This window comes from Salmo salar, chromosome 01 (genome assembly GCF_965601325.2).
Source record: "Salmo salar chromosome 01, fSalSal1, whole genome shotgun sequence".
In the NCBI taxonomy this organism is placed as follows: domain Eukaryota; kingdom Metazoa; phylum Chordata; class Actinopteri; order Salmoniformes; family Salmonidae; genus Salmo; species Salmo salar.
Window position 1 is genome coordinate 99,009,814 of NC_138291.1, and position 16,941 is coordinate 99,026,754.

Sequence of the window (16,941 nt, forward strand, 5' to 3'; positions counted from 1 at the left end):
AACAACATAGGAATGTTAACAAACAACAGAGGCATGTTGATAAAACTACAGAGTCATGTTAACAAAACAACAGAGGCATGTTAATAAAACTACAGAGTCATGTTAACAAACAACAGAGGCATGTAAATAAAACTACAGAGTCATGTTGACAAACAACAGAGGCATGTAAACAAAACAATAGAGGCATGTCAACAAACAACAGAGGCATGTTGATAAAACTACAGAGTCATGTTAACAAACAACAGAGGCATGTTAATAAAACTACAGCGTCATGTTAATAAAACTACAGAGTCATGTTAACAAACAACAGAGGCATGTTAATAAAACAGTGACTTTTTCCCCAAGGATATTGCTTTTTACAGGGATAAGTCAGGGGCATTTAGTTGTGAAGTTCCTGTAATAATGCTTTTGTATGGAGCGCTATTAAATTTAAATAAAAGTTGATTGACTGAAGTGAGCAGTTACTTACCGTCAGCTTGGGCAGCTCTCCTCACATCTCTCACACTGTGTGTGTGTGTGTGTGTGTGTGTGTGTGTGTGTGTGTGTGTGTGTGTGTGTGTGTGTGTGTGTGTGTGTGTCCACTATGGTGGAATGTTCCTTCTAAACAGCAAGTTATCACATATAACAAGAATAGTTTGGCACCAGTTCAGCATTTGACAGTTTGACAGAAACATCAAAACAAACTGTTTTAAATATGTTTTTATTTTATTGTAATATGGGACCTAAATTAACATATTAACCAATAATCTAGATAGGAAACACACACATATCAATACATACAATAAAACATATAAATATCAGCTCCCGAGTGACACAGCGGTCTAAGTCACTGCATCTCAGTGCAAGAGGCTTCACTACAGTCCCTTTATCACATCCCGCTCTGATTGGGAGTCCCATAGGGCGGTGCACAATTCGCCCAGCGTCGTCCGGGTTTGGCTTGCCTAGTTAAATAAAGGTTAAATAAACATTTTTTTTATAAATTATTAAAATACAAATGTATTTTTACATGCATTCCTGATGTAGTTACATAGTCAAACACCAAATAGTCATTCACTATTGATATTATAATTTAATTCAACGATAAAAGCTACTGAAATGAGAGTCTGGGGTAGGCTACTGAGGACAAAAATAGCAAAGTAACTTTGGAAGTCAAACACAAAAGCTTTCTCAGGAGTTGGAGGACAGGGCTTATAACAACATTCACAACGGAGAGAACAAACCTTGCAGCTTATGACATCGAGATATTATTTGTTTTCCTGCAGGGGAAAGAGTTCATAAACCTTGAAAACAAACAACGTACAGACTGGTGACAAGAGCGTGGTGAAAGCTGCACTCTGAAGCAGGACACGTCCGCTTTAGGAAGGAAACATATTTCTGGAGAAAACAAACAACAGTCTATGTAACCCCACTGTGAACCAAAGACCCCACAGACACCCTTGTCGGACTACCTTCCAATAACTTCCATTACCTCTGCGCGACCTTTAACCCAGATGTGGTCCTGCGCCTAAAGCTATGGAGTCTGTGGGTAAGGATGGAAAAGTCCCAAGGGCACTGACAAAAACAACAACAGTCTGTGACGTCAACATGATTACAAATAATTTGTTGAAATGTTAAGTGTGAAAAGTTCTACATATTTTGATTGTCCATAATAGCCTTATTCTCTAGTAGACTAGCCTTATTAAATTGTACATCGAAAGAGACACAAATAACATGAATAAAGTGAGTATAGGTCTATAAATTCTGATTATATATAAATGTTTCCTAATATGGAAAAGGCATGATTGTGGTTTTTCGTTTGACTTATTTGCTCTGTTAATCGTACAGGGACACCATACACCTGTTCTCATTAGTAAGTAGGTCTTGCCTTTAAGTCCAACACGTAAGTCAGCCGCTAATTAAGGCAAGGATGAAACTGGCTGAAGTGATCCGTGGAAGTCTGACATTAGCATTGTTGGCTAATGAAACAGGCCGACGGATACAGCTACCATTCATAAATGTTTGATATCGTGATAATACATCCCTCCAGGCACAGTCATTGACAAAAACTTCTCCGAGACGCTCTGACATCTGCTCGAGTGTTATCTAATTTATTTCGTAAACAGTGCTCATGAAATATGAATGAACTTTAAGATTATTTTAGGAGAAACATAGACCCAGGCTATACAAAAGTATTGTAAGGAAACACATAGAGGCATGGCGCAATACAGTCACGAGCCCCGGATAAGGTTCAGTTTCAGAAATGTATGTCACATGCATATATGAAAACATTTTCGTCTCACGGTTGATCTAGCAATATGCCATCCAGTGATAGAAATGGAGACAAAATAGTATGTTCTGGAAAGAAGCCACTGTAGGCTACATGCCATTATGTAAATGCATTGGGTCTACAAGAATCGAAACGTTATGTTCAACTGAATTTTTCAGGGGTCACTTCAACGCAACTAATTTATCCTTCACTATTTTCATGTCAATGGGTGGATGAAATTTATATTATTTGAAGTGGACGCCTCAAACACAAATTTAAAATACATAAAATTCATACAGTCATAAAAATAATGGGACTTTTTAGTTGAACAAGATTTGATGTAAATCATAACATCTTGGTAATCACTTTACTTCGATATTCGTTGATGTGTCCAAACACAGGACTTAAAGGTTTAAGCAATGGAAGCTGCTGGTTTATCAAATACTATCATAGTGCTGTTAAAGAACTCTCACTCACTGTTTCACAATTTATTTTGATAAGCAAATGTACTGTTGTTCTTCCTCACCAAAAGCAATGAAGATTATAATTTTACTTTCAATCAAAACTATAATATATTTTACCTTTTCTCACTCGTTTTTAAACGCCTTTATGCGCATCTGAAGTTTTAGTGCCCCCCTCGTGTTGTGAAAAAGTAGCACACAACAATAGGCAACAAAACTTTTAACGTATAGGGCCTACCACAAATAACACACGTTTGAGAGGCGTATCTTTGTTTAGTGTTTCCTGACGGAAATACTCAGTTTTTAAAAAAGCATTAGAAAACGCATTCATAAGCATGAAATGGGGTTGTTCAAACACAACTCAATGATTGTTGAAATTCTGCCCGTTGTAAATCAATCAATTTAAAAATCCCAAGAATTTTTTTTTTTAAATGACGAAAATGTTTTTGTTAATATTAAGATCATTTTTGGATACTACATGTTAATAATGTATAATTGATTAAACAAACAAATTCACAAAATCTATGGAAGTTAAATACATTAGTATTATTATTATGAGCAGTATTTTGTTTATTATAATTGACTGTATTTTGAAAATAACAAAAATATCATCCCAAATAATGTAGCCTATTAATAAACGTTGTTATTATTATTGTTACTATTATTATTATTGTTGTTTTTATTATTATCGTTATAATTATTATGTGTGACTTGCTTCAGCAGTCACATCCTCAAATGTTCTCTTATTTCTGTTTTTAGAGTTATTATTATTTGGAACAATACTTTTCTTACACCGTTTAAGCTTGAAATGCTATTCCAACTTTCAAACGTGCTGACCGGTCTGGAATAGTGCGCTTTTACAGCTTTTTGATAACATTTATACTTTAGAAAATGTATAGGGCAAATATGAAACAAGGGGTCACGGGGAAGAAAAGTTTCACCAGGCATCATGGTATTGTTGTTCAGTTTATTTATAAACATCTGATCCCTATATATATATATATATATATATATATATATGAATTTTAAGCCAACCAGTAAAGCAACTGAAACATATTCATACAACAAAAGCCATAGAAATAATCTGGAAAATAATTAATATTTTGTTAAAATCAATAGCCCATTGCCTAATAAGATAATTATAGATAGACTTGCCTAGTCATGAATTAATTTTGAATTACTTAGGCCAGTTACTGATTTAGAAAAATGATGTAGCATTTTTCTGTCTTCAAAATTGCAGACACAATAAGTAGGCCTAGTTGAAAGTTGGCTGTGGCGCTAAAAATGTGTTGAAGAGGGTGCGCAAGTCTATTTCAATTGGCGCCCTAACATTACATGAGGATGGCGCATTTCAAAATGTCAATTTCCACCATCTTTGCACCGTTCCAATAATCGACATAGCTGCATCTAGCAAGTCATTACAGTAGCTGACTAGCGTTGGTAACTTTGTTAGCAGCACGTTTTGATAGGTGAAAAATGGAGAAATGTCTCATACAACAGTATTTGGCCAATATCGTTATCAACATAGTGTATACCCCTTAGAAATATAATTTTTCGTGTGCAGGGTATGCTATTAGCAGGCTAACACTCATTAAGACAGACTGGCAGCATAGCTAGCATAGCTAGCCATCGCTAGCATTCACAGGTTGAAGTTGAAGTAACTTTTGAGTGTAATGGAGTTGACTGGTGAATAAGACATGACATATATTCATCACAACATTTGGACAGGAGCTATAATCCAGTTATAACACAACACAGTGTTTCAACTATGCGGATCATTACTGCTTGAATTGAGGCTAAGTTTAACTGTTTTCAGTGGGACAGACTGGCATGTACCCCAGTCTTGCACTCTGTGATAAAAGCACAGTGATAGATTTATGTACACTGAAAATATTTACCAACACCACCCAATTTTTGGACCCTGGGGGCAGTGTTTGCCATCTTACAAAATGTCCACTGTCTGTAATACAATGTTACAATTCTGAAGGCCTTGTCAGACTTACACTGCAAGTCACAACTGTCCCTCAGTGTTTGTTATGAAGTCGACATGTTAATAAAGCAATACAGACTGAATTTAAGTGACTTTAGATCTATTTCAGAGTATTGCAGTATTGTAAAGACTAGGACAGTCAATGTAACATCCATAGCGTTTTTTAGGATTTTTTTGTTGTAAAACATGAACCTACATCGGATCAACTTGACATATTCTCTGTAAAGCTAACTTTAATCAAAGTTGAGGAGAACACTGCCATTGTAATAAAGGGATTTACAAGTGCCTAGAGAGAGAGATTGGTGGGTGGTGTATTAAAGACAATACATAGCTATTGGATAGAGAGTTGATGTAAAAAGTTTATTGATAGATTGCTTGAATATAACCCACAGAGCAAGTTCTGTGTGTAGCCTAGTCATTTTCTGCAGGGGTTCCATTCTAACACACAATCCCTTCCGAGAACCTTGCCATGCCCATGTAATAGAATCCCTAGTGATTTAATAGGATCTCTGTGGAGGCCATGCCTACAAAGGAAATAATGAGAGTGGGGATAGAAATGAAAGTGTTCTAAAATAGCGGTCTGATTATCACCTATTGATCCATACTTGTTCCGCTAGCCAGCAGTGTTCTATTGTTTTCTGTCAGGTAGGGGGCTGGGGGCTAAATTCATTGGTTGTAATATGTAATTCTATGGGCGGCACGGACACAGTATAAAGACCTTTTTCTTTCTTTCTCTCTTTCCCTCTCTCTCAGATATGGGCTATAATTGGTTTTGCTCTTTTAAGCATTTTGATATACCATCATATAGGCTACATACCGATTGTGGACCGGATGGATGTGGATACATCATATCAGCTGCAGAAATGTGCATTCATCACATGTTAGGAATGTTGTTGACCTCACCACATGTTAGGAATGTTGTTGACCTCACCACATGTTAGGAATGTTGTTGAACTCACCACATGTTAGGAATGTTGTTGACCTCACCACATGTTAGGAATGTTGTTGACCTCACCACATGTTGGGAATGTTGTTGGCCTCACCATATGTTGGGAATGTTGTTGGCCTCACCATGTTGGGAATGTTGTTGACCTCACCATATGTTGGGAATGTTTTTGAGCTCACCATATGTAGGCCTATTTGGACAGTGAAGCTAACATTATAATACTCAATCTTTTTGGAATTGAGATCAAATTATGACTAGAATCCGTCATTATTCAAGAAAAGTTATGTGACTGCTTCACCTGTTCAAAGTATCTTTATGGTGGTCAAAGCATTTTGTAATTTTAATGAGTCTCGTGAAATATATGCACCAGAAACAGGGCACACTAGTCAGAGAAATGTCAGCAAGCTATGCTAGCTAACTGCAACAAAATACACTACATGACCAAAAGTATGTGGACACCTGCTCGTCAAACATCTCATTCCAAAATGTTGGGCATTCATACAGAGTTGGCCCAGTTTTTGCTGCTATAACAGCCTCCACTCGTCTGGGAAGGCTTTCCACTAGATGTTGGAACATTGCTGCAAGGACTTGTTTCCATTTAGCCACAAGAGCATTTGTGAGGTTCAGCAATGATGTTGGGTGATTAGGCCTGGCTCGCAGTCGGAGTCACAATTCATCCCAAAGGTGTTCGATGGAGTTGAGGTCAGGGCTCTGTGCAGGGCAGTCAGTTCTTCAACACCGATCTCGACAAACCATTTCTGTATGGACCTCGCTTTGTGGACGGCGGTATTGTCATGCTGAAACAGGAAAGGGCCTTCCCCAAACTGTTGCCACAAAGTTGGAAGTAAAGAATCATATAGAATGTCATTGTATGCTGTAGCATTAAGATTTTCCTTCACTGGAACTAAGGGTCCTAGCCCAAACCATGAAAAACAGATCCAGACCATTATTACTCCTCCACCAAATTTTACAGTTGGCACTATGCATTCGGGTAGATAGCGTTCTCCTAGCATCCGCAAACCGAGATTCGTTCATTGGACTGCCAGACGGTGAGCGTGATTCATCACTCCAGAGAACGTGTTTCCACTGCTCCAGAGTTCAATTGCGGCAAGCTTTACACCACTCCAGCCGATGGTTGGCATTGCTCATGGTGATCTTGGGCTTTTGTGTGGCTGCTTGGCCATGGAAACCCATTTATTGAAGCTCCAGACGAACAGTTCTTGTGCTGACGTTGCTTCCAGAGGCAGTTTGGAACTCGGTAGTGAGTGTTGCAACCGAGGACAGACGATTTCTACGCGCTACGTGCTTCGGCACTCAGCTGTCCCGTTCTGTGAGCTTGTGTTGCATACGACTTCGTATCTGAGCTGTTGTTGCTCCTAGACGTTTCCACTTCACAATAACAGCACTTGCAGTTGACCGGGGTAGCTTTAGCAGGGCAGAAATATGATGAACTGACTTGTTGGAAAGTTGGCATCCCATGATGGTACCACATTGAAAGTCACTGAGCTCTTTGGTAAGGCCATTCTACTGACAATGTTTTTTCTATGGAGATTGCATGGGTGTGTGCTCAATTTTATACACCTGTTAGCAATGGATGTGGCTGAAATAGCTGAATCCACTGATTTGAAGGGGTGTCCACATACTTTTGTATATATAGTGAACCTCGAAATCCTTGTTCACGCTGCAGCTAACTAGCTGCCTGGCTAAACATAAAACTTTAGGGCACTGTTCTCTAATTGGCTAAATGGATCTATCTTGTCACAAGTTTTTAGCAATCTTGTCTCATCTTGGTTATTAGATGTGAACCAGGCTTCTGTATCTCTGGATTGATATTTGATCTTCCTAAAGTATCACAAATTGATTGTGTAGCTCAACAAAGTCACTTCTAGATGATTAGGACATGATGCTTGAAAAATGCTAATATAGGTACCATACATTCAATGGAGGCTGAAGGAAATCCGCATGGCCCCTAAGACCCTCACATACTTCTGCAGATGCACCATTGAGAGCATTCTGTTGGGCTGCATCACTGCCTGGTATGGCAACTGTACCACCTGCAACAGCATGGCTCTCCAGAGGGCGGTGTGGTCAGCCCAGAGGCACAATGCCTGCCCTCCAGGACATCTACAGCACCCGGTGTCACAGGAAGGCCAAGAAGATCATCAAGGACTTCAGCCACCCGAGCCACGGCCTGTTCAACCCGCTACCATCTAGCAGACAGAGACAGTACAAGTGCATCAAAGCTGGGACAGAGAGACTGACAAACAGCTTCCATCTCCAGCCATCCCTTTTACTTTTTGGATTATGTGTGTAGAGTTATTGTATTTCTAGATATTACCACACTGTTGGAGCTAGAAACATAAGCATTTCACTGTACCTGCAATAGCATCTGCCAATCTGTGTATGTGACCAAAAAATCATTGATTTGATGACTTGCATTTGTATTTGTGCCACAAATGCTAAAACGTTAGCATTTGGAAACAGTGCCAGGAAAACTAAACCAAAGCATATTGCTGTCATACCTTGTCCATGGACTGCTTACAGTGTAAGGAAAACAATATATACTTTTGTAATTTGTGTGAACTATCCCTATATTGTAGCGAACCCGTGTTGCTGACGTGAAAGGAAAACACCCTAAGCATCACATCAATAGGTTTAACCCACCTAGTGGGAATTGTAATGTGGCTAATATAGCAAAGACCCCTACACTGCCCCCATTGAACATTAAGGCACCTCCCCATGCTTCAACCCACCACAGCCACCACACAAGTCTAGCGGTGACTTCCGATTGCCTCACGATTGCCATCCCACTTCTGGCACCAGTGCAGCAAAAGTCGGGCCAGGGAAGCAAACCAGGGTCGCTGGCGTGAAAGGTTGACCCCCTGCACATTGCACCTATAGGGTTAACCCAATAATATGTTTAGTAACAAACTACTAGCAAAAGTGCTAATTATAGTAGAGAGCATTTCAACAACATAGTGAGTGTGTGAGAATGGTCCATTGATGAAATCTCATTATTTCTACCCCGTGTCAATCTCCTGCACTGTCCTGTGCAGTGCTGTGGTAGGCCTACCTGATGATCTAGGGCCATGGACATGGAGGCGACCCCTCTCCCCTAGCAGCGACACAGGGCGGTACACAGGGCTTGTACCTGTCACAGCAATGCAGCTCATTGTCTTTCCTGGCGTGCTCCAGACATCCTCTATTGATCTCGCCGGCCAAACGGAGCCGCTGACCGAAATCACATTTGACAGGTGCTACTCACCCATGAACAACGAGTTCTTTGGATGCTGCATCCCTCGTTATTATCCTGTAAGCTAATATGAAGATAACAATAGCTGTATACATTTCTAATTCTAGGCCTTCAGTGATGGACCCGTTCCCGCCAACTCAAAGGCAGCTGTTGACCACAGAAAGTGCTAGATATGGGCAAATGGCAACAGGAAAATAAGCTATGGACGAACGTAAACTTTTAATGAGAATATATTTTTTTAAAGATTGGAGCAAAGTAAGATATTTATATATTTTCCTGTTCTATAATGTCAACCATGAGTTGAAAAATCATGTTGATCCCATTTCTACGCTGTAGGTTATGTGATATCAATTTACAGCCATGGTCGGACAATTTTTCACATTGAGTTGACAAGAAATCAGGCTTGGATGAACGTCATTTTTAGGTCAGGGATTCATGGCCATTTGCAGCTCTCTGCTACAATATGTGATACACTAGCCAGTGGGAAAATAAGGCTAACCAAGTTTACATAAAATGAAGATATTAGCTACCCCACTTCAGAGAAGTAAGTGATCAACTACTTGTAGGAGGTCTGGTGAGTTGCCCAAGTATGGAAAGACTGTCAATTAAATTTTAATTCAGTCGATCATTATCATATTTAACTGGAAACAACTCATAGAACACAATGGTAAGTGTTTTGTTATTGTTTTTCAACTCATATATTGAATTGACTTGATGAAGATGGAACTTAAAACAAACCTATCAATGAACCTATCCCAACAAGACAGAATTCCAGATTGTCCTAATAGTTCATCCATGTTTCTCAAACATCAAATTTCAAAGTGATTAAGGGTAAGTTTAGGCATTAACTCCAAAATCTTAAGGTTAAGCATTAACTCCGAATGGTTAAGGCAAGGGTTAAGGTTTGGTATAGGCTTAAAACAAAAATCTATTAAAAAAAAAAAGTTATCTAACTGGATTTTGAACTTGCAACCTTTGGAATTAGAGGCAGATGCTTCCATCCACCATCCTCTCCATAACACCCTAGCAAAACCAAAATCTACATGAAAGCAACATCGCTCGCTCACTGTTGCGCTCGCTCACTGTAGTGGCCGGTCTCCACATCATCTCCAGACGTCCTCAGAGATGGATGGATGTCGAATACTGACTTGTATCAAGGGTGACCTGGCTGATGTATACTAAACACACAACTACATAGGGCAAACAACGTTTTCCTATTTCAAACTGGATAATGAGCATAAGATAAGAGATAACTATCACTACGTGCTGATTATTATATACAGTTGAAGACGGAAGTTTACATACACCTTAGCCAAATTCATTTAAATTCAGTTTTTCACAATTCCTGACATTTAATCAGAGTAAACATTCCCTGTCTTAGGTCAGTTAGGATCACCACTTTATTTTAAGAATGTGAAGAATGATATATCAGAATAATAGTAGAGAGAATAATTTATTTCAGCTTTTATTTCTTTCATCACATTCCCAGTGGGTCAGAAGTTTACATACACTCAATTAGTATTTGGTAGCATTGCCTTTAAATTGTTTAACTTTGGTCAAATGTTTCGGGTAGCCTTCCACAACAAGTTGGGTGAATTTTGGCCCATTCCTCCTGACAGAGCTGGTGTAACTGAGTCAGGTTTGTAGGCCTCCTTGCTCGCACACGCTTTTTCAGTTCTGCCCACAAATGTTCTATAGGATTGAGGTCAGGGCTTTGTGATGGCCACTCCAATACCTTGACTTTGTTGTCCTTAAGCCATTTTGCCACAACTTTGGAACAATGCTTGGGGTCATTTTCCATTTGGAAGACCCATTTGCGACCAAGCTTTAACTTCCTGACTGATGTCTTGAGATGTTGCTTCAATATATCCACATAATTGTCCTACCTCATGATGCTATCTATTTTGTGAAGTGCACCAGTCCCTCCTGCAGCAAAGCACCCCCATAACATGATGCTGCCACCCCCGTGCGTCACGGTTGGGATGGTGTTCTTCGGCTTGCAAGCCTCCCCCTTTTTTCCTCCAAACATAATGATGGTCATTATGGCCAAACAGTTTGATTTTTGTTACATCAGACCAGAGGACATTTCTCCAAAAAGTACTGTCTTTGTCCCCATGTGCAGTTGCAAACCGTAGTCTGGCTTTTTTATGGTGGTTCTGGAGCAGTGGCTTCTTCCTTGCTGAGCGGCCTTTCAGGTTATGTCGATATAGGACTTGTTTTACTGTGGATATAGATATTTTGTACCTGATTTCTTTTGATTTTCCCATGATGTCAAGCAAGGATGCACTGAGTTTGAAGGTAGGCCTTGAAACACATTCACAGGTACACCTCCAATTGACTCACATGACGTCAATTGGCCTATAAGAAGCTTCTAAAGCCATGACATTTTCTGGAATTTTCCAAGCTGTTGAAAGGCACAGTCAAGTTAGCGTATGTAGACTTCTGACCCACTGGAATTGTGATACAGTGAATTATAAGTGAAATAATCTGTCTGTAAACAATTGTTGGAAAAATTACTTGTGTCACGCACAAAGTAGATGTCCTAACCGATTGCCAAAACTATAGTTAACAAGAAATTTGTGGAGTGGTTGAAAAACGAGTTTTAATGACTCCAACCTAAATGTATGTAAACTTATGACTGCAACTGTATAGTTCACTTCTTCGTGGTTACTTAAGCTTGACTCGAGGGTAAAAAGGCAATTGAGTGGAGTGATGTCAAAAGGTGAACTCAAAACAGAGTGAGGCTAAACGCTGCTTTTACTCATTGCGCACCACAAACACAAAAACAAACAAAAGCGTGAGACACTGACAGAATCGCGGGTGACACACAGTAGCCTCACCTTCAGGGCGCGTACTCATGCTGCCATGTTATGGATCTGCTCACAACGGTCGATAACGATATCCTGCTTTAATGAAAGCATTTATCCGTGACGCACAGAGAGGCTGCCAGACAGTGCTCAAACAGGTCAAGTGAATGTGGCAAGTAACTACAAGATGAAATAGGCCTAGGCCTCCTTTCCTTTTGGCTCACCATGAATGACTTAGTGGACAGTTAATACTCTGGTAACATTAAAGCATAGGTGTTACCTCAAAGTGTTGAAGGCTATGCGGTTGCGAGACTATATTATTGGGTTATGGAAAATAGGTCAACACTAGTATTCTCAGACATGCAGTACCAGTCAAAAGTTTGGACACACCAAAACTGATTGGCTCAAACGCATTAAGAAGGAAAGAAATTCCACAAATTAACTTTTAAAAAGGCACAGCTGTTAATTGAAATGCATTCCAGTGTGCAAACCTGTCATCAAGGCAAAGGGTTGCTACTTTGAAGAATTTGTATGTTTTTATTGAACCTTTACTTAACTAGGCAAGCCAGTTAAGAACAAATTCTTATTTACAATGACGGCCTACCCTGTAATACCATTTGCCATTTCACAATCATATAATGTAGGCTGTTATGTCTATCATATACAGCATCTGTAGTGCTTCTCAAAATATAAGAATCTCAAATATAAAATATATTTTGAATTGTTTAACACTTTTTTGGTTACTACATGATTCCATATGTGTTATTTCATAGTTTTGATGTCTTCTCTATTATTCTACAATTTAGAAAATAGTAAAAATAAAGAAAAACCCTTGAAGGAGTAGGTGTGTCCAAACTTTTGACTGGTACGGTAAACCTGAGTAGCATACATCACCAAACTATGAATCTACAACATCTGCTGTGCAGTGAAAATTTGGAAGGGATATGTGAAGATACAATACCATAAATATATGTTTAATGAATTAATGAATTTGGATATATCCTATACACATCACTTCTGTACACAAATACAGTCTGGTGTTGCTCATGGGCTCCCATGTGAAATAAGATTGGACACAACTTGCCTGTCGACATGATGGTACTGACATAGCCTTCTCAGATTAAGGGGTTTTACTGCGATATTCCAGTGTCGACTCACTGCTTGTCTTGGGTAATTATAGCAACAGCTCCAGTATTCACATCTGCATCACGGGTTTAGCGCCCTGATCGAGTTTGACAGAGGAACTGCCAAGCGCTACAGATGCTGTATAATGATAGACCTAATAGCCTACATTAAATGATTGTGAAATGGCAAATGGGTAGCTGTTTAGGCCCCTTGTTTTATTCAATTTTTACTAACGACATGCCACTGACTTTGAGTAAAGCCAGAGTGTCTATGTATGCGGATGACTCAACACTATACATGTCAGCTACTACAGCGACTGAAATGACTGCAACACTCAACAAAGAGCTGCAGTTAGTTTCAGAGTGGGTGGCAAGGAATAAGTTAACCCTAAGTATTTCTAAATCTAAAAGCATTGTATTTGGAACAAAACCCTTAACCCTAGATTGTAAACTGTCATTGTCAAAACATATTGATGCAGTAGTAGCTAAGATGGGGAGAAGTCTGTCTATAATAAAGCGCTGCTCTGCCTGCTTAACAACATTATCAACAAGGCAGGTCCTACAGGCCCTCGTTTTGTCACACCTGGACTACTGTTCAGTCGTGTGGTCAGGTGCCACAAAAAAGGACTTAGGAAAAATGCAATTGGCTCAGAACAGGGTAGCACGGCTAGCCCTTGGATGTACACAGAGAGCTAATATTAAAAATATGCATACCCCACAAGACATGCCACAAGAGGTCTCTTCACAGTCCTTAAGTCCAGAACAGACTATGGGAGGCACACAGTACAACATAGAGCCATGACTACATGGAATTCTATTCCACATCAAGTAACTGACACAAGCAGTAAAATTTGATTTAACAAACAGATTAAAAAAACACCTTATGGAACAGCAGGGACTGTGAAGCAACACACACATTGGCACTATACATACACATGGATTTAGTACTGTAGATATGTGGTAGTGGTGGAGTAGGGGCCTGAAGGCACACAGTGTGTTGTGAAATCTGTGAATGTATTGTAATGTTTTTAAAATTGTATAAACTGTCTTAATTCTGCTGGACCCCAGGAAGAGTAACTGCTGCTTTGGCAAATACAAATACAAAAACAAATACAAATACATATACTACTACAGCTACTATATTATGTGGTCAAATGGTCTTGATCAACTGAATGGTGATGAGAGGGTCAGGTGTAAAATCTCATTGCATGTTATGGCAAAATTCATTAAAAAAAAAAAAACATCTGAGATGTCATCTGTTGTGACAACCTTGACATAAAATATTTTTGCCATTTGAAAAACATCTCTTCAGCGTTTCCTAATGGCATGAAGAACAAGGCCTAGGGAGTATTGAGTGTTATTGGAGCATCATATGTAAAGCCCAGGGGCGTGAGCTATGCATTCATTATATTATCTCTGCATAAAGCGCTCTAGCCAAACACCTGGAAGAGTGATCATTGACACCTCCAGCATTGGTGTGTCCTATTGCTGCTCCTTGGCAAGGGCACAACGCAACAGTGTATGTTGCACACAAAGGACTAAAAACCAACATTGATATAGATCTGATTTACTGATTTCTAACAAAAATCTGTGTGTGTTAAAAAGCATGAACCAGTGGCTTATAGCCTGAAAGGATCAACTAGAACAGGTATTCCCAAACTGGGGGTACGCGTACCCCAGTTTGGGAATACCGTCGGGGGTACGCCAAATAAAAATGTGATTCACATTTTATTTATATATACTGCTCAAAAAAATAAAGGGAACACTTAAACAACACAATGTAACTTCAAGTCAATCACACTTCTGTGAAATCAAACTGTCCACTTAGGAAGCAACACTGATTGACAATAAATTTCACATGCTGTTGTGCAAATGGTATAGACAACAGGTGGAAATTATAGGCAATTAGCAAGACACCCCCAATAAAGGAGTGGTTCTGCAGGTGGTAACCACAGACCACTTCTCAGTTCCTATGCTTCCTGGCTGATGTTTTGGTCACTTTTGAATGCTGGCGGTGCTTTCACTCTAGTGGTAGCATGAGACGGAGTCAACAGCATGAGACGGAGTCTACAACCCACACAAGTGGCTCAGGTAGTGCAGCTCTTCCAGGATGGCATATCAATGCGAGCTGTGGCAAGAAGGTTTGCTGTGTCTGTCAGCGTAGTGTCCAGAGCATGGAGGCGCTACCAGGAGACAGGCCAGTACATCAGGAGACGTGGAGGAGGCCGTAGGAGGGCAACAACCCAGCAGCAGGACCGCTACCTCCGCCTTTGTGCAAGGAGGAGCACTGCCAGAGCCCTGCAAAATGACCTCCAGCAGGCCACAAATGTGCATGTGTCTGCTCAAATGGTCAGAAACAGACTCCATGAGGGTGGTATGAGGGCCCGACGTCCACAGGTGGGGGTTGTGCTTACAGCCCAACACCGTGCAGGGCGTTTGGCATTTGCCAGAGAACACCAAGATTGGCAAATTCGCCACTGGCGCCCTGTGCTCTTCACAGATGAAAGCAGGTTCACACTGAGCACATGTGACAGACGTGACAGTCTGGAGACGCCGTGGAGAACGTTATGCTGCCTGCAACATCCTCCAGCATGACCGGTTTGGCGGTGGGTCAGTCATGGTGTGGGGTGGCATTTATTTCGGGGGCCGCACAGCCCTCCATGTGCTCGCCAGAGGTAGCCTGACTGCCATTAGGTACCGAGATGAGATCCTCAGACCCCTTGTGAGACCATATGCTGGTGCGGTTGGCCCTGGGTTCCTCCTAATGCAAGACAATGCTAGACCCCATGTGGCTGGAGTGTGTCAGCAGTTCCTGCAAGAGGAAGGCATTGATGCTATGGACTGGCCCGCCTGTTCCCCAGACCTGAATCCAATTGAGCACATCTGGGACATCATGTCTCGCTCCATCCACCAACGCCACGTTGCACCACAGACTGTCCAGGAGTTGGCGGATGCTTTTGTCCAGGTCTGGGAGGAAATCCCTCAGGAGTCCATCCGCCACCTCATCAGGAGCATGCCCAGGCATTGTAGGGAGGTCACACAGGCACGTGGAGGCCACACACACTACTGAGCCTCATTTTGACTTGTTTTAAGGACATTACATCAAAATTGGATCAGCCTGTAGTGTGGTTTTCCACTTTAATTTTGAGTGTGACTCCAAATCCAGACCTCCATGGGTTGATAAATTGGATTTCCATTGATTATTTTTGTGTGATTTTGTTGTCAGCACATTCAACTATGAAAAGATAAAAGTATTTAATAAGATTATTTCATTCATTCAGATCTAGGATGTGTTATTTTAGTGTTCCCTTTATTTTTTTGAGCAGTGTATATATGTATATATTTTCAAACAGTCCATTTATATTTTCCAACTGTGTTATATATTTGGGTGAGGATTTTTTCTCAACTGAGTAGCCTTGTTACACTGCCAAAAATACAATTAAACCATCTAGTGTTCAGCGAAATAACAACACAATGTCAAATATTGGTAGCCTAGTCAAATAATTAACATCCAATTACATTAACCATTACTCTCTCGTGGGAATTCCACTAATGGACCGCATGTAGCCAAACGTAGCTGCTGCTCATGTTGGTATCTGTACTGATGTACTGGTATCTGTACTCATGACAGGGAGACATAGTGGAGTGGTAATGCGCGTGCAAGCAGTTGCTCCTGACGCCACTTGGGTACAATGCAGCATCCACCGAGAGGCTCTTGCTGCCAAGGGAATGCCTGACAGCTTGAAAAACGTTTTGGACACTACAGTGACAATGGTTAACTTTGTTAAAGCAAGGCCCCTGAACTCATATGTATTTCCTGCACTATGCAACGATATGGGCAGCGACCATATAACGCTTTTACAACATATTTATTACAGGGTGCGCTGGTTATCAAGGGGCAAAGTATTGACACTTTTAATTGAGAGACGAGCTTAACGTTTTATTTACTGACCATGATTTTCACTTGTCTGACCGCTTGCATGATGACGAGTTTCTCCCATGACTGACCTATCTGGGGGATGTTTTTTCTCGCCTGAATGATCTGAATCTAGGATTACAGGGACTCTCCGCAACTATATTCAATGTGTGGGACAAAATTGAGGCTATGATTAAGA